General features: G+C 41.1%; 1 protein-coding gene and 1 pseudogene across 1 annotated transcript in view; one reads left to right on the top strand and one right to left on the bottom strand.

Moving 5' to 3' along the window:
* The first annotated feature begins 741 nt into the window (after positions 1–741).
* The window catches only part of SLC39A10 (solute carrier family 39 member 10), a 173,614-nt gene continuing 150,651 nt past the window's right edge, over positions 742–23,704 (top strand). Inside the window, exon 1 of the mRNA XM_033230795.1 lies at positions 742–845. The gene's annotated coding sequence lies outside the window, so the exon portion shown is untranslated. The remainder of the gene's footprint in view (positions 846–23,704) is intronic.
* LOC117094700 lies at positions 7,834–9,064 on the bottom strand (annotated as a pseudogene).

Here is a 23,704-nt window from a genome sequence, read left to right as displayed (position 1 = left end):
GTGGAAATAATGGTTATGCAATTTCCGCACATTGTGCTCCAATCACAGCATGTAAGCAACAATAAAAAGAAAACAACTAAATGTACTTGAAGCTGGAGATTTTGATAAGGTTTTCTTTTCACTTCACAAAGTTTGTTAACTGGATATTTTTCTAAGGCAACTGAAATATTCCTGCTGAGTTTCAGACAGATACATGTAAAGGTAGCAAAGTGTCTGATTTTCTTAAATGTATCTATGGCAGCAACACTAGTTAATTTAGTCATGAAAAATTAACCAAAAAGAAACTATCAGACTATAAGAATTCCACAGTTGGCAGATTGTTGGTCTCTCTCTCTCTCTCTCTATCTCTCACTCTCTCTGTCTCTCTCTGTCTCTCTCTCTCTCTATATATATATGCCATCTGTTTACAGAAGATGAGAAATGTTGGAGAAAATTATTTCCCTAAGGGTATAATGTTATGGCCATTTAGAGCGAGGTCTCTGGTATTTTCAAGGAAGATTTGGTATAAGAACAAGACAGCATCAGGTCTGCACAGTCATTGGCTGAGAAAAACAAAGATGATTTCCTCTAGTCCATTTTAGTTTTACTCTTTGAACTTCCAAGTGTATTTATTGTTTTTATTTTTAATGTGGCACGGATTGTTTTAAGAATCAACTTGGTTCCCTTTTTTGAAGTCCTTTTTTTTTTTTTTTTTTTTTTTAGTTTGTTGAGACTGGTTTCTAAAGTGCTCCACCTCCAGTCATTAGATGGGGGGCTACAGCTTGGAGAACACACAGTTCTGAGTTCAACTGCGGACGGGATAATGAAGGGCAGCTGCAGAAGGAGGTAGAACTGCAGATTTGGAGGTAGGTGGCAATACAGTATTTCAAAATAAAAACTACCAAGCTTCAGATCGGTGATAAATTGTCATGCACTAAGTGTACCTGGAGAAATAAAACTAATCTCTCTCCATTTTAATTCTCTCAGAAGGACTTTCCCTCTTACACATAAAATCCTGGGAATTTCCCCCTCCTCATCCAGTCATCTCTAGGTGATTAATCATACATTGGTCACTCGTCACTAGATGGCATTGTGCAATGTTTCTTGACAGCAGTAACTAAATTGGTAAAATTACAGCTTGGGCTATTTTTTTGGTATTTTCTTCTTTGGGATAGATCTAGAGAATCTAAATCTGATCCTGGATATGTCATCATCTTTATATGTTTTATGAGTTTGGCTTTGTAAAATTTGTGTCTTCTTTGAGAGTCTTTTTCTTAGTATAACTTCCTAGTACATGAACCCAATAATTATTAGCCTTAAATGAACAATAAATAAATTCTTCCTCTAATTTTCCTCCAAGTCACATGTACAAAAGTTTACTTACATTTGCAGAAATAAAATAAAGCTCAACATATCTAGGATCTCTACCTAGACATGAAGGTAGAAAAAAATATATATGGAAATATGCTTTATCTAAGCATGGCCAGCTGAAATCTAGATGTGGATAAGCCATGAAGATAGAGTAATATAAAAAGATCAGTTAATGCTTTCATAAAACTGGAATTCACAAAGGAAATATAATAGCCATAAGTAAGTAAAACTGATATAAATATGATATGAATTAGTGGTCACAGTCTTGTACTCTTCCAGACATGACAAATAATTGTGACCATTTTTATTTGTTGTGTTCCCATAAACCTTATGGTACTGAAGAATAAATTCTAAACTTCTGTGCTATCAATAAAATAGAACACGTTTTTCCAAGTTGTAATTATGACTTAGTGACCTGAGAATTTGTAAATAATAATGGATGATAAAATGAATTATTTGGAGTGAAGCTAGCAAGATAAATTACAGATAGATAGATAGATAGACAGATAGATAGATAGATATGGTAGATAAATGCATAGCAGATAATACAGCATTTGACATTCCGAAGTTATATAAAAACTATAATATTGTTCTGCTCTTTTCATTTACTTATTTTAAAATCTGAAAAATTGTTTCTCTGTTTTAATTTTTTTTATTTTTATTTCATTCATTTATCCATTCAAAAACATTAACCAAACACCAGCTTTGGATCTGTTCAATACCAGAGATGCAAAGATAAGTAGGATACCAAATTTGCCCTCAAAAAGCTTTTAGTCTTTTATGTTTGCATCCATAAAGTAAATATCAGAATCATTCATGAAAGAAGGAGCAAGGGGAAGGAAAGAGAGAGAGATGTAATGCAAAGAGTCTTAGACAAGGAAACAAGATGCAGGCCGGGTGTGGTGGCTCACACCTGCAATCCCAGCACTTTAGGAGGCCAAGGCAGGAGGATTGCTTGAACCCAGGAGTTTGAAACCAGCGTGGGCAACATAGCGAGACCCTGTCTCAAAAAAAGAACAAAGAAAAAAAAGATGCATGGTTTATGGTCACAGCTCTGCCAGTAACTGATGCTATAATCCTGGACCTCCCTCATTGTATGTTCAAATGAAATAATTTTATAGAAAAGTATTTTGTAAACTGTAAAATGTTTTTAAAATACTAGTTTTTAAAGCTTTTTCCTATAAGAAACTCACAGTTTTTTTTTTGTTTGTTTGTTTGTTTTTAATAGAACTTTGATCCTTCAGGCCAGTGCACCTCCCTTTTAGTTTTCTATTTCAAAATTCCAGCTGCATACATAAAGCCCATTAAATTTCCAAGTCATCTTGTAAAACAAAAATTGGACAGAAGCACCACAGTCTTGGAAAGAGAAAAGGCAAAAGGCTAACCTAAATGTCCAGCGATCACATCAAACTCTAAAACATTGAGATGCTCTGATTATCCCCTTTCCCCCTTCTACTCTGCTGATTCTTGCTCCTTCTCTTAGTTTCTGCAGGTGCAAAATGTAATTTCAAGTAAATCTGTTACAGTAAAACATGAGAGATGAAAGACCTCCATTCTGGTCCTAGGCCATTACCTCTTCCACACTTTGATGGTAGAAAAAAACCAAAAAGGGTTTGAATAGATTGCTAGATTAAGAGATTCAGTACAATATCATCTATTCTTAGACTAGCTTAATAGTTCTGCAAAATGCCTATTTTTCATTAAAGCCAGTCATACCATAATCTACAATAGATAAGTCAGAAAATGTTTTATTTTCCACAGATTGTATACAGAAATCATTATGTAAGGAATAAGAAACTCAAATGTATTTAAGACCACAAAGAAAGATACATAGGTGGGGGAGAGCAGTAGGGAAAACAGCTAATGCATGCTGACCTTAATACCTAGGTGTTGGGTTGATAGGTATGGCAAACCACCATGGCACATGTTTACCTATGTAACAAACCTGCACATCCTGCATGGGTTCCTTGGAACTTAAAAAAATTAAATTAATTAAAATTAAAATTTTAAAATTACATATTTTAAAAAAAGAAAGATACAAAAAAAGGTGTCTTTAGTCAAGTACTTGACTGGATCTAGGCATGTGTAGAGAAGTGTTTTATCTTAATTTCCTGGTCCATTATGTCTTTTCCTGGTCCATTATGTCTTTTACTTTGTTACTGCATTAAGCTGTTTGTAGTGTGATGACAGCTTACCAATAAAAAAATGATTTCTAGCGGCCTTTCTAGCGGCCGGGCACGGTGGCTCACGCCTGTAATCCCAGCACTTTGGGAGGCCAAGGCGGGCAGATCACGAGGTCAGGAGATCGAGACCATCCTGGCTAGCATGGTGAAATCCCATCTCTACTAAAAATACAAAAAATTAGCCGGGCGTGGTGGCAGGCGCCTGCACTCCCAGCTACTCTGGAGGCTGAGGCAGGAGAATGGTGTGAACCTGGGAGGCGGAGCTTGCAGTGAGCCGAATGGCGCCACTGCACTCCAGCCTGGGCGACAGAGCAAGACTCCGTCTCAAGGAAAAAAAAAAGTGATTTCTATTTTTTTAAGCTTTCAAAAATTTTTAAATTCAATTAATTTTTTTCACCCTGCCCATCCCTCAAAATTAACTTCTAATTAAGCATTTTGGCTGAAAGTGTTCCCTCAATATATTAGAATAATCCAGTTATTCCTGGGCTCAAGCTCCTGGGCTCAAGCAATTCTCCCACCTCAGCCTCCTGAGTAGCTTGGACAACAGGCATGTGCCATCACATATGTCTAATTTTTTATTTATTTATTTATTTTTTTTTTTGTAGAATGGAGATCTCACTATGTTGCCTAGGTTGGTCTCAAACTCCTGGGCTCAAGGGATCCTCCTCCCTTGGCCTCCCAAAAGTGCTGGGATTACAGGCCTGAGCCCTTGGGCCCAGCCTGAATGATTAGTTTCATCCTAGAGTATTTGTTTACCTTTAGACATGGGCTATGAGAAAATCTAGAGGGTTAGAAATAAACGTTTAAAGACCAAGATACTTATTTAATATATTATTTCTTTCCTGACTTTCCCTTCATTTTTCAGGTTTATGATATTTTTGTCTTTATTTAAAATATTAATTCAAGCCAACAAGTATTATAAAAATGACATATTAGTTTTTGTGCACAAAGAACAGAGGAAATGGAATTTTACTTTGCCAGTTTCAGAGACCATAGCACTGAAGCTTCTCATCATCAGTATATTTGTTTTTTTGTTTTTTTGGGTTTTTTTTGAGAAGAAGTCTCGCTCTGTCACCCAGGCTGGAGTGCAGTGGCCGGATCTCAGCTCACTGCAAGCTCCGCCTCCCGGGTTCACGGCATTCTCCTGCGTCAGCCTCCCGAGTAGCTGGGACTACAGGCGCCCACCACCTCGCCCGGCTAGTTTTTTGTATTTTTTAGTAGAGACGGGGTTTCACCGGGTTAGCCAGGATGGTCTCGATCTCCTGACCTCATGATCCGTCCGTCTCGGACTCCCAAAGTGCTGGGATTACAGGCTTGAGCCACCGCGCCCAGCCATCATCACTATATTTGGATGAAAAGATAGTCTTTGTCATGAAAGTATATGCACCCACATTTAGCCATGGACAAAACTTTCCTGGAAGGAAGCAGAGATTTTTTTGTTATTATTTTGGGAAAGTGTACTGAGGCATATCTCTAAAAATAAAATAGCACTTCATCAGTACTGGTCATTTTTTAGCCACGTATGACAAATGATCACATATGCTCATAAAAATCTAAAAGGAACTGAATGTTGTTCTCTTCTGAAATGGCTTAGTATCTTTCCTTTAAACTGTATTTTAAAACAAAAACAAATTTTACCACTTTGATTGAAGAAAATGCAGGAAGCCATATGGTCCCACCCAAAGTTCCTGCATGCAAAATATCATGGGGAGGAAGGTTCAAGGTGTTTTTAAGAACATAACTTTTATGTTTCTGTCCTTTAACAATGGCACTTCCTGTTTTGTCCTCTAACTATAATGAGGCTATCAAGAAGGATTATGAACTTCTCCTTTTTGCACAGTGAATAGCATGTGTACACCATCTTACCACGTGTGTAGAATTCAAACTAAGTATTGCCATTACTCAATTCTCCTGAGGTCCAACAAGTTGATCTATGGTCTCCCAACAAGAGTTGGAATGTTCAGTAATTTATAGTTACCTAGTCATAAATCTGGTATTGAAGTAACAGAATGTGCAGTATTCCTTGTCTCAAATACACATGAAGCTACAAGTTGCAACTAAATGGCCCCTGTGTTTTACTAGAAGTTATTAACAACCCTTAACAGATTAGGATTCAGTGATTGCCTCCTTCTAAGGCAATTCTTTTTTCTTCTTTTTCCTTTCAAAAAAGAGAAAAAGAAAGGAAGAAAATAGGAAAAGAGGATAAAGGGAAGGAAAGAAGGAAGAAAGAAAGGAAGTGTGGAAGAGGGAGGAAAAATGAAGGAAGGAAAGAAAAATAGAGTAGAATGGGAAGATCATGACTTCAAGTGAGAAAGAAGCTAGTTTCAATAATCAGAGTACCTGTTGCTTCCCAAAATCAGAACAAAAGTGTGTTTTTAGGGCCGGGTGTAGTGGCTCATGCCTGTGATCCCAGCACTTTGGAAGGCCAAGGCAGGCAGATCACTTGAGGCCAGGAATTTGAGACCAGCCTGGTCAATATGTTAAAACCCCGTCTCTACTAAAAATACAAAAATTAGCTGGGCATGGTGGCGAGCGCCTATAATCCCAGCTACTCTGGAGGCTGAGGCAGGAGAATCGCTTGAACCCAAGAGACAGAGGTTGCAGTGAGCCAAGAATGCACCACTGCACTCCAGCCTGGATGACAGTGAGATTCAGTCTCAAAAATAAATAAATAAATAAATAAATAAAAATTTCTTCAGGCATTTCTTATTATAATTAATGGTTTATGTTTGGTCTTTTAAAAAAAAAACAAAACAAGGTCATGTTTTAGACGTAGATTCCAGATTGTTACCCATACCAAATGATTCTAAAACAATAACACATTTGCTGAAGCAAAAGATAAGAAAAATTTTACTCACAAAGAATGTTATTGGTATAGGTAATACAGTGGCAAAGTTGTTAAGACTGCTAATCCCTTTTGGAAATCTGTGCAACTTGATGAGCAGATGCACAAAACATAATAGTGGGAGATCTGAGATAACGAACGATAGTTAGAAAAGTCCATTTTTAGCAGAATGCATTCCGGGGCAGAAATAAGTGTAAATGCAGATTTTCTGGCATAAAAACTAAAGTGATTAGGCTTTCTTGACTAATATTTCTATGAATTTATAAAACTGAAATCAGACCAGCCTGGGCAACATAGGGAGACCTCATTTCTACAAAAAAATTTAAAAATTAGCCAGGCCTTGTGGCATGAGCTTGTAGTCCCAGCTACTCGGGAGGCTGAGGCGGGAGGATTGCTTGAGCCCAGGAGGTCAAGGCTGTAGTAACCCATGACTGTGCCATTGCACTCCAGCCTGGACAGCAGAAGAAGACCCTGTCTCAAAACAACAACAAACAACGAAAAAAGAAAAAAACCTGAAATCACCATAAGCAATTGTCAAAAACAATTGTTTTCTCCCTTCATAAATAGTAAACACTTTGTAAAATAATTGTGCTCTAAAAATTATCACCAGTATGGCCAGGTGCGGTGGCTCACTGTGGCTCACAGTGCTGGTAATCCCAGCACTTTGGGAGGCTAAGGCCGCCCCCCACCCCCCCGCCACCACTGCTTTCTTTTAACATTATAAGCATTATATAAACATTTTAAACCAAATTACTCTTTTTGACCCAGGGTCGTGATAAGAACCATCCTGTTACAAAGTGGTGGTGTATCTATGCTTGCTTTTACTTTTTCTGGCCCCTCGCAACCTCTGGCTGTTGCTTCTCTGTTGTCTCTTGGTTGTTCCTTAACAGTCTATTTTTATCTCTGTAAAATACTCACTGAAAGTACCAACCTCATTGTTACATAGTTTAAAAGAAGCCCCAGCACTAAGCCAGACTTTCAATAACATTCCAACTTCAACAGTTCCTCCTTGCCCTTGGATATAGGTCCTTCTCACCTGTCATGGACTTAGGAACCATTGAGCCTATAAACAAGCACATGGGTATAAGTCCATAGGCCAGGTGAAGACCTAGATGGTAAAATACATGGGCGTTGTGACCCCACTATTGACCTCCAGGCTAATGAAGGACTGACTTAGTGAGCAGTTCCAAGACCACTGAGCTCATGGTTCCCTGTGGCTGTCTCCATTATACCTCCATCATAACCAGGGCTTCAGGAGGGGCCTCTGAATTCCCCCTTCCACATTTGGAACAGTATGAGGGATGCAGCAGAGTCCAAAAACTGAGTGACCAGCTTCAGGGTGCCAATGGGGGACGCTGACAAACCAATCACAAAGTTGGTGCCATTTGCTCTTGGGCAGGAGAGGCGAGGCCCAGGTAAGAGCAGCAGCTGGAAAGTGAAGGGCAGACCTGGCTCTCAGTAACGGTAGAGATCAGACTCGAAGGGGCCGTCACGGGACATGCCCAGGTACAGGGCCTGCTTCTCAGTCAGCTTGGTCAGCTTCTCATTCAGCTTGCTCCAGTGGGCTTCAAGCACTGCTTCATCCAGCTTCTTGGGCCCAAAGTGAACCCTAATGGGATACTTGTCTGGGTGAGTCCACAGCTCAATCTGTGCCATCATCTGGTTGGTGAGGGAGTTATTCATCAAAGAATTGGGGTGGCCCATAATACAACCCAGGTTGACCAGCCAGCCCTCAGCCAGCAGGATGATGCAGCACCCGTTCTTTAACCAGGAACAGTCCACCTGGGCTTGACGTTCATCTTCCCGACAGCGTTCTTATTGAGCCACTTGACATCAATCTCCATGTCAAAGTGCCAGTGTTACCATGATGGCATCATCCTTCATCTGCTTAAAGTGCCGATCAAGGATGCTGTCATTACAGCCTGTGGTGGTGACAAAGATGTCCTCCTGACAGGCCTTGTCCATGGTTGTCACCTCATAGCCCTCCATGGCAGCCTGCAGTGCACCGATGGGGTCAATCTCAGTGACAATGATGCGGGCCCCAAAACCCCTGAGGGCCTGGGCACAGCCCTTACCCACATTGTCATAGCCCACTATCACTACTACCTTGCTGGCAGTCACCATGTCTGTGGCCTGCATGATGCCATCTGTGAGGGACACTGGCTTGCTCTTGGTGACAGAGCTGTTCACATTGATGACAGGCACCTTCAAGATCCCATTGGCCATCATCTTGTGTAAGTCGTGGACCCCAGTCGGGGTCTCTTAGGAGATGCCTCGATGCCCAACAGGAGCTGTGGGAACTTGGTGTGGAGGAATGACATTGAGGGGCCCGTCCTTTTAGTTTGCTGCCTGCTGGATGCACCACTGCTACTCCTAGTCTGTTTCTCCCTTCTAGGCATACACTGGAATGCCAGCCTTGGCAATGACAGTGCCGCATGGTCCTGGGTGGAGAACAGGTTGCAGCTGGACCACTGCCCCTCAGCAGCCAGGGAGATGAGGGTCTCAATGAGGATGGTGGTCTCCACAGTCCATGTGCAGACAGCCAGCCTTTCAGTGATTTGGAGGTCGAGTACAACTCCTACCTGCACATCAGGTCCAGCATCTCATCCTCTGCAGTGTCCAGGGTCTTGTGTCCCCAGGCAGCCAGATCCGTATCAGTGACCTTGCAGGGCAGTTTGTCAGACATGCTGGAGGCGCTTCTGCATGGAGTGAGGGACACAGGCGAAGGGAGCCAGGCCTCTGACTAGGGACAGACATGGCACAGGCTGTGCTGGGCAGAGCAGTTTGAGTTTTTATATAATTTCTCTTAAGTAAACAGTTCATAAATTGATACTTTTGATTCATTTACAATATCAGTCAGGTCAGAGAATCAGGAAGTAGATAAAAAATATGTATACACACACACACACACACACACACACACACACACACATATATATATATATATATATATATATATATATTTTTTTTTTTTGAGACAGGGTCTGGTTCTGTTGCCCAAGCAGGAGTGCAGTGGCACAATCTTGGCTCACTGCAGCCTCAACTCAAGCAATCCTCCTACCTCAGCCTCCCAAGTAGCTGGAACTACAGGCATGCCACCACACCGGGCTAGTTTTTGTATTTTTTGTAGAGGGTTTACCAGAAGTAGATACATAATTTTTAAAAACCCTTTATAAGCTAAATATATAATGTGACCATGATAATTCACTAAGTTCACAAGACACTCAATGCCTAGATCCTTTTATCATGAGAAATTAAAGCCAGGTGTGGTGGTTCACGACTGTAATCCTAGCACTTTGGGATGCCATGTCTGAGAGGATCACTTGAGTTCAGGAGTTCGAGACCAGCCTGGGCAACAGAGTGAGACCTCTTCTCTATTAATTTTAAAGAACAAAAAAATTAAAATTAAAAAAATTAATGTTTAAATTAATTTTAACTGGATCTTAGCAACTCCAGTTTTAGATGATGAGAGTTATTCTGTATTTTAATTATAGTACCACTCATTAGTTAATAAATTCATTTTCCTCTTTGTTAAATAGAGATAATAGCCCCTACTTCATAGGAGTGTTTGGAAGATTGAAATGAGATAACATATGTGAAACGCTTAGTGCAATGTCTGGTGTCTTACTAGTGTACAGTAAGCCTGCTATAAAATTACCAGTTTTAGGCTGGGCACAGTGACTGATGCCTGTCATCTCAGCACTTTGGGAGGCCGAGGCAGGTGGATCACCCAAGGTAAGGGGTTCGAGACCAGCCTGGCCAAGATGGTGAAACCCCATCTCTACAAAAATTAGCCAGGTGTGGTGGCACATGCCTGTAGTCCCAGCTACTCCGGAGGCTGAGGCAGGAGAATTGCTTGAACCCGGGAGGCAGAGGTTGCAGTGAGCCGAGATCGTGCCATCGCACTCCACCCTGGGCAACAGAGCAAGACTCCAGCTCAAAAAAATAAATAAATGAAATTACCAGTTGCAATAGTGTTACTGATGATAGTAATGATGATGTCTGTTCTACAAGGGTTCTAAACTTCCTCCAGAGGTTTTTAGTTTTACTTAAACTAAAAGGTAAGCCCCACCCTCCCCACCTCTCTTGTTCTCCCTGAGAATGCAATTTTCATACAGAAATGAAATGCTAGAATTCCAGCGTCCTGCAGAATTACAGGATGTCTACAGGACGCTGGAATTCTAACTGTATTCCTCAGTAATTCTTACTTACTTACAGTAGTTCTTTTTTTTTTTTTTTTTTTTTTGAGACGGAGTCTCGCTCTGTCGCCCAGGCTGGAGTGCAGTGGCCGGATCTCGGCTCACTGCAAGCTCCGCCTCCCGGGTTTACGCCATTCTCCTGCCTCAGCCTCCCGAGTAGCTGGGACCATAGGCGCCCGCCACCTCGCCCGGCTAGTTTTTTGTATTTTTAGTAGAGATGGGGTTTCACCGTGTTAGCCAGGATGGTCTCGATCTCCTGACCTCGTGATCCGCCCGTCTCGGCCTCCCAAAGTGCTGGGATTACAGGCTTGAGCCACCGCGCCCGGCCTATTATTATTATTTTTGTATTTTTAGTAGAGACGAGGTTTCACCATGGTTAGCCAGGATGGTCTCGATCTCCTGACCTTGTGATCCGCCCGCCTTGGCCTCCCAAAGTGCTGGGATTACAGGCGTGAGCCACCGCGCCCGGCATACTTACAGTAGTTCTAACACTGTTCCTCAGTAATTCTCACTTAAGGTGTGTGTAGACTTGAAGAATGACAAAGCCATCCTTGGCTTGGTGCGGTAGCTCATGCCTGTAATCCCAGCACTTTGGGAGGCTGCGAGGAGCAGATCACTTGAGGTCAGAAGTTTGGGACCAGTCTGGCCAACATAGTGAAACCTTGTCTCTACTAAAAGTACAAAAGTACAGCCGGGAGTAGTGACAGGGGCCTGTAGTGCCAGCTACTTGGGAGGTTGAGACAGGAGAATCTCTTGAACCCGGGAGGTAGAGGTTGCAAGTAGGCGCCACTGCACTTTAGCCTGGGCAACAGAGTGAGGCTCTGTAAAAATTAAAAAGAAAAGAAAAGAAAACGCCACCCTTGAATTATTTGGAAGCTGCTTCTGAAGAGAGAGAACTCACAAAGTCAGCACTGTTTTTTATTTGACATTTGCTCACTTTGCAGTGAAAACTACACAGCAAAGTCCTTAGAACCATCACTTCAAAGGTGTAAGTTTTAACGTCAGTTATATCTCAGGTGTAAAATTGTAGCCCTACAGAGTTTGATAAAATTGTAAAATGCAGTTTGGATGTTTAGGGACAAATTATCTGTGCTAAGAAACACAGAGAGAATTAACAAGCTATAAAAATTACAATAGCTAGAAATTTGCAGTAGATTAGGATTTGATGGGGATCCATGATGATGCTAATTAGGAACAGCAAGCCCCTCCCAAAAGCTCATCACAGGAATACCTTAGATTGAGGCAGGCTCAGACCATTTTGACCTTTCATCCTATCTCTTCCTACGAAGACAGAGGGAGATGTATTTAAGGGAAAGCAACACTGGTATTCTTCTTTGGACCTAGAGCACCTTGAAGAGCTGCTGCCAGGGTAAGTCTTCTTATGCTCCACCCACCCTGTGTTTAAGGCGTATCATTACTGGGTTTAAGGCCGGGGAAAGGATATTTAGTGCCTCTCTGACGTGACTGTGTATTTCTGTACTATTTAAGCACTTGAACTTGATGTTGTGGGGCTGGCACCCAACCAAGATTCAAGGATGGTAGAGTGCTTCTGGTGTATTAATGAACTATTTTGTTGAAGATGCAAATTTCTGCAGAATAGAAACTGATAATCCAAAGAAAAATTTTGTCAACTTTGAATCTAAGATTCATGTACCTTGTCCACATTCTCTCATCCAACCTCCTTTCTCATTAGCAGAGAAATTATTCTAGGAATGACTAAATCTAGTAACAAAATAAGTGTTTGGCACATAGAAAACTAAATTACAGATATTAATATATACACAGAAGATCATTTATTTTAAGCTTAAATTATTAGATCTATGTTTTTAAAAGCAATTCAATATGAGATGAAAGAAAACTGAGGTGACTGATTGCTTTGCCATCTCTAAGCGATGTGGTGTTCCATCTAATAGCGTATGAGTCAGTAGTGTGGTCCACATAATTTAATTGTGAGGAATCAAGACAAAGACTATAGATTTGATTTGTTCCTCTCAATGTTGCTTTCAATTATGAGGGTCTAGATTCTAGGATCATGCAGAATGTTGGATATACGACACAATTCTCAGGCAACATTATTTGAGGCAATAAATAAAAGTGCAAAAAACTTGTGTCTGTTTTAACTTTCCTGATAAACTTTTTTTTTTTTTTGAGACACAGTCTTGCTATGTCATCCAGTCTGGAGTGCAGCGGCACAATCTTGGCTCACTGCAACCTCAGCGTACCAGGTTCAAGCAATTCTTGTGCCTCAGCCTCCCAAGTAGCTGAGACTGTAGGCACACACCACCATGCCTGGCTAATTTTTGTATTTTTATTACAAATGGGGTTTCACCATGTTTTTCAGACTGGTCTTGAACTCCTGGCCTCCCTCAAGTGATCCGCCTGCCTCAGCCTACCGAAGTGCTGGGATTACAGGCAACTTTACATAAACTTTTGAATTCAGAGAAAAAGGAAACAATAACAAAAACATTTTAGCTCCTTCTGTGTGAAATACATAATTTTGACACAGATAGTAGTGCATATGTCTATGCTGATGGTTCATAACATCACAGTAATTTGCACAGTGGATGATACACTAAAGTCCTTTGGTTAGCAGCTTATAAATAGTTTGAGGTTTGTGTGTAATTCTGTAAAAAAAAAAAATAAGCAATTTAATCAAGAAAGATTTTCAGGCTGATTAGAAAATGGAACTAGTAAAATATTAAATCAGTAAAAAGGATAAAATCATAATGAAAAAGATATACTGCTAGCATGACCTCATGTCTTTTTTTGTTGTTATTGTTGAGACGGAGTCTCGCTCTGTCGCCCGGGCTGGAGTGCAGTGGCCAGTTCTCAGCTCACTGCAAGCTCCGCCTCCCGGGTTTACGCCATTCTCCTGCCTCAGCCTCCGAGTAGCTGGGACTACAGGCGCCCGCCACCTCGCCCGGCTAGTTTTTTGTATTTTTTAGTAGAGACGGGGTTTCACCGTGTTAGCCAGGAGGGTCTCGATCTCCTGACCTCGTGATCCGCCCGTCTCGGCCTCCCAAAGTGCTGGGATTACAGGCTTGAGCCACCGCGCCCGGCAACCTCATGTCCTTAAAGTGATCATTAAACCCCAAATACCTAAATTATGTGATGAGGGAATATATTCAGAAAAATTAAGGGTTAAACTGAACACTAAAAATTTTTCTAGGCCAGGAGCAGTGGCTCACACCTGTAGCCCCAGCACTTAGGGAGGCCAAGGAGGCTGGATCGCTTGAGCTCAGGAGTTCAAAAGCAGCCTGGGCAACCTGGTGAAATCCAGGCTCTACAAAAAGAAAAAAAAAAAAAGAAATAGCTGGATGTGGTGGTGTAGGCCTGTAGTCCTACTAGGGAACCTGAGGCAGAAGGATCACCTGAGCCCAGGAGGCGGAGGTTGCAGTGAGCAGTGATCATACCTCTGCACTCCAGCCTGGACAGCACAGCCAAACCCTGTCTCAAAAAAATTTTTTGGTCTACTCTAAACGAGTCATTTAGAAGCACTGATTCAAACTGCAAAACCATTTTATGAAATGGTGAAACAGAATAATATTACATGAATGTAAAAGGATGTTAGGAAGGACAAGAGATGATGAAAATAAATGCAGATAAATTTCCATACAATATAAAGTATGCACATTAAAACTTTTAAAAAGCACGTGCAGTTTTCACAATGCTGGCTTTAAAGTTGAAGAATCAAAGGTAATACAAAGAGAAGCTGTACAATACAGAGACAAAGCTGTGGTCATTAAATAGTACTTAATACCTTCTGGGAATCTTACATTGAACACTGAAAATGGGTAAAAAATTTTCAAATCCTGGTTTATATTATATATCCTCCACTGGAATTGCTTTGTAGTCTTAAAAAAAAAGTTAATATGTTGCACCTTGAGATTAGCTGTGGCAAGGGTATAATTTTAAAAATAAAAGAAAATTACTTACAGGCCCAGACAGTTCTGTAGGCATTTTAGGTCAGTGCCAACTGCTAAGTGTACTGGGAGGTGTCCAGTCCCTGGGATAGAAGCACAGATTCCAGGCTATTGGAATGGCTGAAGTGTGAATTAACTCTGTTGGTGCAAACTCTCTTCCAGCTCAAAATATTCTCAGCTCCCCAAAGCAGCAGGCCCATCCCAAGTTTAGATTTCTGAAAACTTCTCTCTTGTAAAGTACGTTATTTATACTTCTTGTTGAATGCCTTGAAAATTAAAAAAAAAACAAAAAACAAACAAACAAACAAAAAAAAGAAAACCAACAAAAAAAGTATATTATTTATTTATTTTTAATTATTAAAAAAAATTTTTTTTTTGAGAGAGTCTCCCTCTGTCTCCCAGGCTGGAATACAGTGGCATAATCTCAGCTCACTGCAACCTCTGTCTCTAGGGTTCAAGAGATTCTTATGCCTCAGCCTCCCAAATAGCTGGGACCACAGGCGCACATCACCATGCCCAGCTAATTTTTTTTTATTTTTAGTAGAGACGGGGTTTCGCTATGCTGGCCAGGCTGGTCTTGAACTCCTGACGTCAGGTGATCCACCTGCCTCAGCCTCCCAAAGTGCTAGGATTACAGGAGTGAGCCACCATGCCCGGCCCTAAAGTATGTTATTTAGAAGGGCAAAACCTCTGGAAGAAATAATATTCTGGAAACGAAGGTCAAGAGTAGCTTTAGAGAAATTCTGGTGATTATTTAGCCATTCACTGAAACAAATCAATGAAATGAGCACACTAAGTAAAACTGTGACACATCAGTAATGTAAATCTGGAAGAGTTTTGTTTTGTTTTTCTTCTGTTGTCATGGGTGATGGTGGTGGTGTTTGCATTTTCTGTCTTTGATTCAATCTTCAGGCAGTTTGTCATACAATAATTTTAATAACTAAAAAATAAATTTCAGATCATCTTTTTTTTTTTTTTTGAGACAACGTCTCACTCTGTAACCCAGGCTGGAGTGCAGTGGTGCGATCTCTGTTCATGGCAACCTCCACCTCCCCAATTCAAGCAATTCTCCAGACTCAGCCTCCCCAAGTAGCTGGAATTACAGGCGTGCATATCCACCTCGGCCTCTCAAAGTGCTGGGATTACAGGCATGAACCACCACGCCCGACCCAGTTTCAGATTGTCTTTATTTGACATACTGTATATAGCCAAGTAGATATTTCTCAATCCTGTCTAAAACATGTGCTGATCTAGTCTTAAACTCTCTTCTTAACCTCACACTGAGGCTTTGGCCTTTAGACTATCCACTCAAGTCTCAGTTGCCTTTTTCCTTAGGATGCGATTCACATGCACCTCAGAGACCTGGAATGCCCACCTCTCAGCTTCCTTTCTCTTTGCTAATCCTCTTCAACTCTGTTTTCCATCCCCAACCTCCCATATTCCTCTTTTTTGATTACCACAAACTGTAGTACTTCTCGTTTCTCAATGGCCAACACTGAAATGTTCATAGTTTAGGAAATTGTATCCAGAAATAAAGCTGTATGTAGTAGAATTTCCCAGAAGGGTACCTCAGGTAGGCAAAGCATTACTTTGATATAAGTAAATAATCCATCATTTGCTGTGAAACTCTAAGATTGAGGTTTCAAGAACTGAAGAGAGGGCTAGGTGAGCCTCAGACACAGCACTCACTACACGCAGGGACTGAAGAGAAACAATGACCTGTAATGTCAGGCCGCTGTCAGCAGGTCCCTGATTGCAGCTGTAATACTTGCAGACCAAGAGGTATTTTGCACCGTTTGAATCTCTAAATTTCAAAAACTACTATATGCCCCTATAAAATGGAATATTTGCAGGCTGCCCAGACCTTATAGTATGTAGTACTTAATTCTAAAAGCCTTTCAACGGAGCCAACATTAGCATTTTATTATTTTTTTCTTATGAAAATAATAAATTAAGGCTAAACCCTGGCTTAGAGATGAAATATTTCTGGCTCACTATCTTTTGGCCAAATGCCTTAACCACTCAGCACACTTTTAGGTGTGCCAACTAAAGAGTTGGCACATCAAGAGATGGGAGAAGGGAGAAGGGCATGGCTTTGCTTTTGTCTGGAAACCTGGTTTGTGTACAAATAAAACCAAAGGAAATCAATAAGGCTTGTAAATAAGGGTATATTCTGGAATTGTGTAGGAGAAAGATAAAGGCCTCTTAGATGTCAAGGAACCCTTGAACAGAAACCCTGGCATCAAAGGCTGTGCATAAGGAGTAACAGTTCAGAGTAAAGGGAAGCTTGGCAACCTACCAAACCAGCACAGTTTCTCCTTATTCTTCCTATACTTTAGACATGCAAGTGGGATAGTGTCACTTGTGCAACTGCTAAGAGGAAGTGACCTTTAGATCGAAGGAAGTAGAAAGATTAAATCAGAAAGAATCAAGGTTCAGAGTCTGCAAAGCCATAAGCCCTCTATCTGGGCCAGCAAGGTCAGTCTTTTTTATTTTTTGTTTTGAAACAGGGTCTCACTCTGTCACCAAGGCTGGAGTACGGTGGTGCAGTCACAGCTCATTGTAGCTTCAACATTCTCGGCTCAAGTGATCCTCCCAGCTTAGCCTCCCAGCTCAGCCTCTCGCATAACTGAGACCACAGGTGCGCTCCACCATGCCTGGCTAATTGTTTTATTTTTATTTTTATTTATTGATTGATTGATTTTTTTGAGACAGAGTCTCGCTTTTATTGCCCAGGCTGGCGTGCAATGGTGCAATCTCGGCTTACCGCAACCTCCACCTCCCGGTTCAAGTGATTCTCCTGTCTCAGCCTCTCAAGTAGCTGGGATTACAGGCACACGCCACCATGCCCAGCTAATTTTGTATTTTTAGTGGAGGTGGGGGTTTCTCCATGTTGGTCAGGCTGGTCTGGAACTCCCGACCTCAGGTGGTCTGCCCGCGTCGGTCTCCCAGAGTGCTGGGATTACAGGCGTGAGCCTTTATTTCAGCCTTTATTTTCATTTTTTTGTGGAGATGGGGTCTCACTGTGTTGCCCATGCTGGTCTCCAACTCCTAGGCCTGTGCCTCCTCCCAAAGTGCTGGGATTATAGACATGAGCCACTATACTTGGATAGTCTTTATTCTAGCTCCGCTATGCTTTGCCTTGCTTCCTTTAGCCACTAAAGTCTTGTGGAAAAGCAATGTATATAGTCAGATTCCAAATTCTTCTCAAATTAAGACAGCGACTTTCTGGAGTTAATGGGTTGTGGCTTCATTTGTAAATCCTTGAAGGTAGGGTGCCCAATGTTGTAAAACGTAACTCTAGATTTAACTTATCCATTGGGTTAAAATAAAAAGTATTTAATACCAAAAATTCAAAAGCCAAGTCAAAACTATCTTTTAAAGCAAAATGCTGACTCCAGTATTTTGGCAAAGTTTCTTTCCTTGATTGTAGTCATTTCAAGGAGAGAGAGGTTAACCTCTTCCCCTAATCTCACCTCTTCAAAGAAAAGAAGTTGAAGCAGAAAAATTAGCGCTGATCTCATGTTTGATTTCAAAGGGCAGGATGGGGCTGTGTAATGTAGTGATGGAAATAGGACAAATCCCTTGTTACTGTTTTCCAGAAGCTAATCTGAGGGTTGCCATGGTAACTCACCAGGGTACAAGACTGTTGTGAGCTTTAGGAAACAATTTTGGGATACATTCTTAAAAGAGAATATCAACTGCTTTCATCAAATGGGTGAGAAGTGGGGCACAGTGGCGCACATCTGTAGTACCACCTAATCTGAAGGCTGAGGCGGAAGGATAGATTGAGCCCAGGGGTTCGAGACCAGCCCAGGAAACATAGCGAGATCCTGTCTCTCTCTTGTACACACACGCGCGCACACACACACACGAGTAACAGAAGTGTCTTTTGGAAGTGGATCAAAACTGATTTAAGATTTTGGTTTGAATTTTTGAAAAAGTATGTGTCTTGCGAGAAAAACAACAGAAAAAAATCAACTGGTAAGTCTTGCCAAGTCTGTAGGGGAAGACTCACACCAAACTGCAGGGCTAAAAGAAAGAACCTAAAAGTCAAAAGCAATTGGAGCTATTTGGTAATTTAAATATGTACATTCTGTAAGAATTGAAGCTATCTGCTATTCGCTTCTTTGTTGTCCTCTTGGTATTACTTATAGAAGACTCCAATTCAGTGCATTTGATCCTACTGTTTTCCTACATTCGTTTTCATTCTGAAGTCATTGTTTCTATACATATTAATCGCTTTATACTTCTTTTTCCCTTTTACAGAAAAGCTAAATGTAAAAAGGGTGTCATTGCAGCAGTTTACCAGGAACAATTATTCCTGGTAGAAACTATTTAACTAAATACATAGGACCCTGCAACTATATTTTTACCTTCCTTTTAATTTTATTTGAGTATGGTATTATCTAAGCTTGCCTCTTTGCCTCTTTGGCTTTTCATATTAAAGTACCACATCTCTCTGTAAGCTTAAGAATCTGTACAAACAGCCTTTTTTTTTTTTTTTTTTAGCTTTTCTAGAAAATTTGGGGGGAAATGTTGTGGAATAGAATGCAAAATTCACAACAACATTTGAGACAAAACATAGAACTTGAAGGAAGTTTTATATTTGCGGCAGGCCGGTTTCAGGACAACTATGCCCTCTTAGACTTCCCTATGATTCTCACGATTAGTACTTTATGGAAAATTATTAAAAGCCGCAGTTCAAACAGTCTCCCAGGGATTCCTGAGGACCAATACAAACAGTACAATACAGTGCAATATGAAAACCCCAAATTACTATTTAATTATTTAGACTTAGTTTGTGACATTTTGATTGGTTTTCTCTTTCTTTCTTTCTTTCTCTCTCTCTCCTCTCTCTCTCTCTCTTTCTCTCCCTCTTTCTCTCTTTCTCTCCTTCCTTCCTTCCTTCCTCCTTCCTTCCTTCCTTTCTTTCTTTTTTTTTTTTTTTGAGACGGAGTCTTGCTCTGCCACCCAGGCTGGAGTGCAGTGGCCAGGCTCTCAGCTCACTGCAAGCTCCGCCTCCCGGGTTCACGCCATTCTCCTGTCTCAGCCTCCCGAGTAGCTGGGACTACAGGCGCCCGCCTCGTCGCCTGGCTAGTTTTTTGTATTTTTTAGTAGAGACGGGGTTTCACCGTATTAGCCAGGATGGTCTCGATCTCCTGACCTCGTGATCCGCCCATCTCGGCCTCCCAAAGTGCTGGGATTACAGGCTTGAGCCACCGCGCCCGGCTCCTTCCTTCCTCCTTCCTTCCTTCCGTCCGTCCGTCCTTCCTTCCTTCCTTCCTTCCTTCCTTCCTTTCTTTCTTTCCTCTGTCTCTCTCTCTCTTTCTTTCTTCTTTTTTTATAGCAATTACAGGGTGGAGTATAGGTTAGTGTGATTCTAAGTCAGACGTCAGCAAACTACTTCCCACATACCAAATCAGGTCCATTGCCTGTTTTTCTACAACTTGCAAGCTAACAATGTTTTGTATACTTTTCAGTGGTTGAAGAAAACCTAAAAGATATTTTATGACATATAAAAATTATATGGAATTTGAGTTTTAGCCATAAGTAGAGTTATATTGGAACACAGCCTTATTCATTTGTCTACACATTGTCTGGGACTGCTTGTGTGACAAGGGCAGAGTTGCGTAGGTGCCACAGAGACCATATGGCTGGCAAAGCCTAAATATTTATTACCTGGGGTGGGCACGGTGTCTCATGCCTGTAATCCCAGCACTTTGGGAGGCCAAGGAGGGCAGATCACCTGAGGTCAGGAGTTCAAGACCACCCTGGCCAACATGGTGAAACCCCATCTCTACTAAACATACAAAAAATTAGCTGGGCATGGTGGCAGGTGCCTGTAATCCCAGCTACTCGGGAGGCTGAGGCAGGAGAATCGCTTGAACCTGAGAAACAGAGTTTGCAGTGAGCCGAGATGGTGCCATTGCACTCTAGCCTGGACAACAAAGAGTTAAACTCCATCTTTTTCTTTAAAAAAAAAAAATACATATATATATATGTATATATATAACTTTTTCCCTAAAGGATCAGGCTGACCCTTTAGAGAAAAAGCTAGCCAACCTCTTATCTAAATCATTATTTCCACTATTGATTGTCAAGTTACAGCCTGAGTTGTCTAAAGATAAAACATTAATCAAATTACATTAATACTCCACTAATGAAAGCTATTCTTATGCAAGTTCATTGTCCTGATATAGAAACTGAAAGGGTAGGGACCAGAGTTGGTAGGTTTGACAAGAAGGAAGATAAGATACTGAAAGAGAAAACAAGAGTAATCTCTTCCAAAAACAACGGAAAACTTTCCAGTGATATTTGCTGATAGGTGTCCTTTTTCATATCAGAAACCAAAATGCCTTATTTTCCACTCTATGTAAACTCTAAAGACACTGTCACTTAATTAGCGATTTTCTTTCAGAAGAATTAATGATCAGTATGTGCAAGTTCAAGTTCTGACCTTATTTGTCAAACTGTCTGAGGTTGAATGTTCTGGGAAAATGACAAAAGGAAGGAAGCATTAGATATGTGTCTCCTGAGACTTAATTCATCTTTGATTAACTGAAGAAGCCATAAGAATATCTTTCTGGGCAAATAATAACCAGCTTCCTTTAAACAGAGGAAAGGTACTCTTTTGAATTAAAAATCTAGTTGTGATTCTAATTTAGCCAAGTTTATTATCTCACTATTAGAGCCTAAAGAGTGCAGTACTTTTTCTTGGGTCCTAGGTAATCTTTAAAACAAACAACAAACAAACAAACAAAATAGAACAATTGAATTTACAATTGTACCACAGCTTTATTGGAGTGCTTCTCAATTATCTTGCTGATGCACATACTGGGTGATGTTGATAGGGGGTAAATGCTTGCTTGGGTGTGCCCAAGATTATACACAATTCCAGGAATCCCTAGTTGTATTGAAATCCCTCATTTCACACTCAGAAATGTAGAATGCAAATGAATATAAGGAAAGCTATGAATCCACCCTTGTGTATGTATTAAGTAAACTTCAAACGTTTATGCCAGTTTTACAACTTGTGAACAACAAATTACTTGACATGTCTCGTATTTTCTTCACATTTGGTTTTGAGGTGTCTGTCTGGAGAATGACTATAAATTCTAGCCCTGCCCTGATGGGGCTTCACGGAAGGTGGTTGTGGATGTTTACAGTGTGCTTTTCACAGGATACTTCTTTATGATAGTGGACAGCCTAATGTCTTAAGTGTCGAACCTCTGACCAGCTGTGCCTCTCACAGGAAACTTGTTTATATTGGCGGACAAACTTGTGGCTCTCATCTGACCTGTGTCCTGTTTAATCCTGCAAGAAAGCCAATCTCTAGCAGAGCTCTGACCAGGAAAGAAGTTAGGTTCAGCTGTATCAGTCAGGTGAGACACAGAGGAGACCATTTAACAAAACACATGAAATAACAAAAGCAGTTTATTACTTACAGGTCCCAGAGATAAGAGGGCTGCATGCCTGGAAGGGGAAACGCAAAGTGGCGGCCCATCCAGGACACACATCTTTATGGCGAGCAAGAGACAGGGAGAAAGAAAGGCATGTGGGCTAAAGCCTTTGTTGGGGTCCAGGGTGTTACCTGAGCAGGTTTCCAGTGGGGCGTTCTAATCGGCGAGTCTAGAGCAAGCAGGCACGAGTTCAATGGAGGCACTTGTGGACTAAGATGGTCTCTGAGGCATATCTGTGAAGTCCATGCAGGGTGTGGGGTCAGTGGGGTGAGTCAAGTAGATTGTATTTTGCTCTACCATAGGGAGGTGGACAGCAAGAGGCTGATAAGACATCTGGATCAAGCACACTGAGGAACTGGGAAGAGACAGAGAACTGAAAACTGTTAAGGATGAGGAAGCCCTGCTTCTGGTATGAGAAAACCCAACTTATACTCAAAATGGGTGTCAAGGCAACATGAAATTATAAGAATGTGCTGTAACCTCACACAAACTAGTCACGACAACTCAGCTGAATGCAAATGATGACCTTAGAACACATTTAAGTTCAGCAATGTAGCCTAGCCAAAATATTGGATGGCTTGGTTCTTCAGCCCCTTTGAAGCATCCTTTGCGCAATAACTTTGGTAACGGTGGAGTTAGTTGATGGCTTCAGCATCAGTGTCACAGTCGTTTGGTGAGATGAGGCTCCTGGAAGTGAGTTTAACAGTCTCTTATGGCTCTGCAGTTGGCTCTACCTCTTGCACACATAGCCCCTTTGAAACCCGCTGCCCACAAGTGCTGTGGGCTGTTCAGTCCCACCGGATGCAGATACAGGTAAAGGATGGATCTTCATCGCTGTGCCATTCCCCACAAGCTGCCAATGCTTTCCAGAAATCTCACTTGCCTCACAAACTGCTGAGGGAAATATTTCATTGCATCAGAATTACTTACTTCTGTGCACGCTCTGTAGCATTTTCAAGAATGTGCTCATTTTCATTAGGCTTGAACGACGTTCTTCCAAGGTCGTACCTTCTCAGAATCTTTTGCCCTTAAATATTTAAGACAGCAGGTACTTCAGGAATGAGCATCTACCAAAATCATTTGGTATGAAAAATCATTCAATACATGGTGCCTTTGTTTAACAAGTTACAGAAATAGAAGGAAAAGTTATGGTACGATGAGCGTAGATTACAAGGATATCTGCTTTTAAAGAGAAAATGAAATGTCCTAAGTCAACACACTGGGCTTCTCAATTTCTTCTGTCTTTTACAATAACTTCATCAGACATGAGTAGCAGAACTGACCAGCAGATCAACGGGAGCAGTACCAAGCAGCAGTAAAGTAGTACAAGGCAAGTTAGGGTAATTGTTGCAAATCTGCAAAGAGTCTTCATTCCCCAGAGAGTTAAAAGTCTAATTGCCAAAGAGAGGAATGCAGCTGTCATTTTGAAATGGAAGAAATACCCTTCAACTATTAATATGGTGGCTGGAAGTGTGTCCTGCAGAAGCTAGGGAGTCTCTCTGAATATAGGGCTTGTTGCAAAAACTGAGATTTAATTACTATCACATCTCTAGATACTAAATTCTTACAGTGTAGAACCCAATTTCTGGAAATGGCCTACACTATTTGGCAGCCACAAATCCAACAGTAAGGCTGCCCACAGAGCCCTGTCCATCTGGTTGGATTTTTTCTCTATTTCTGCCTCCTAATTAGGAGATTAAAGCTTTTTTCCCCTCTTGATTTATATATGTCTTTCTTTTTT

This window comes from Trachypithecus francoisi, unplaced genomic scaffold, assembly GCF_009764315.1.
Source record: "Trachypithecus francoisi isolate TF-2019V2 unplaced genomic scaffold, Tfra_2.0 Lachesis_group13, whole genome shotgun sequence".
Taxonomy (NCBI): domain Eukaryota; kingdom Metazoa; phylum Chordata; class Mammalia; order Primates; family Cercopithecidae; genus Trachypithecus; species Trachypithecus francoisi.
The sequence above is the reverse complement of the archived record's forward strand: the minus strand, read 5'-3'. Positions and strand labels throughout refer to the sequence as shown.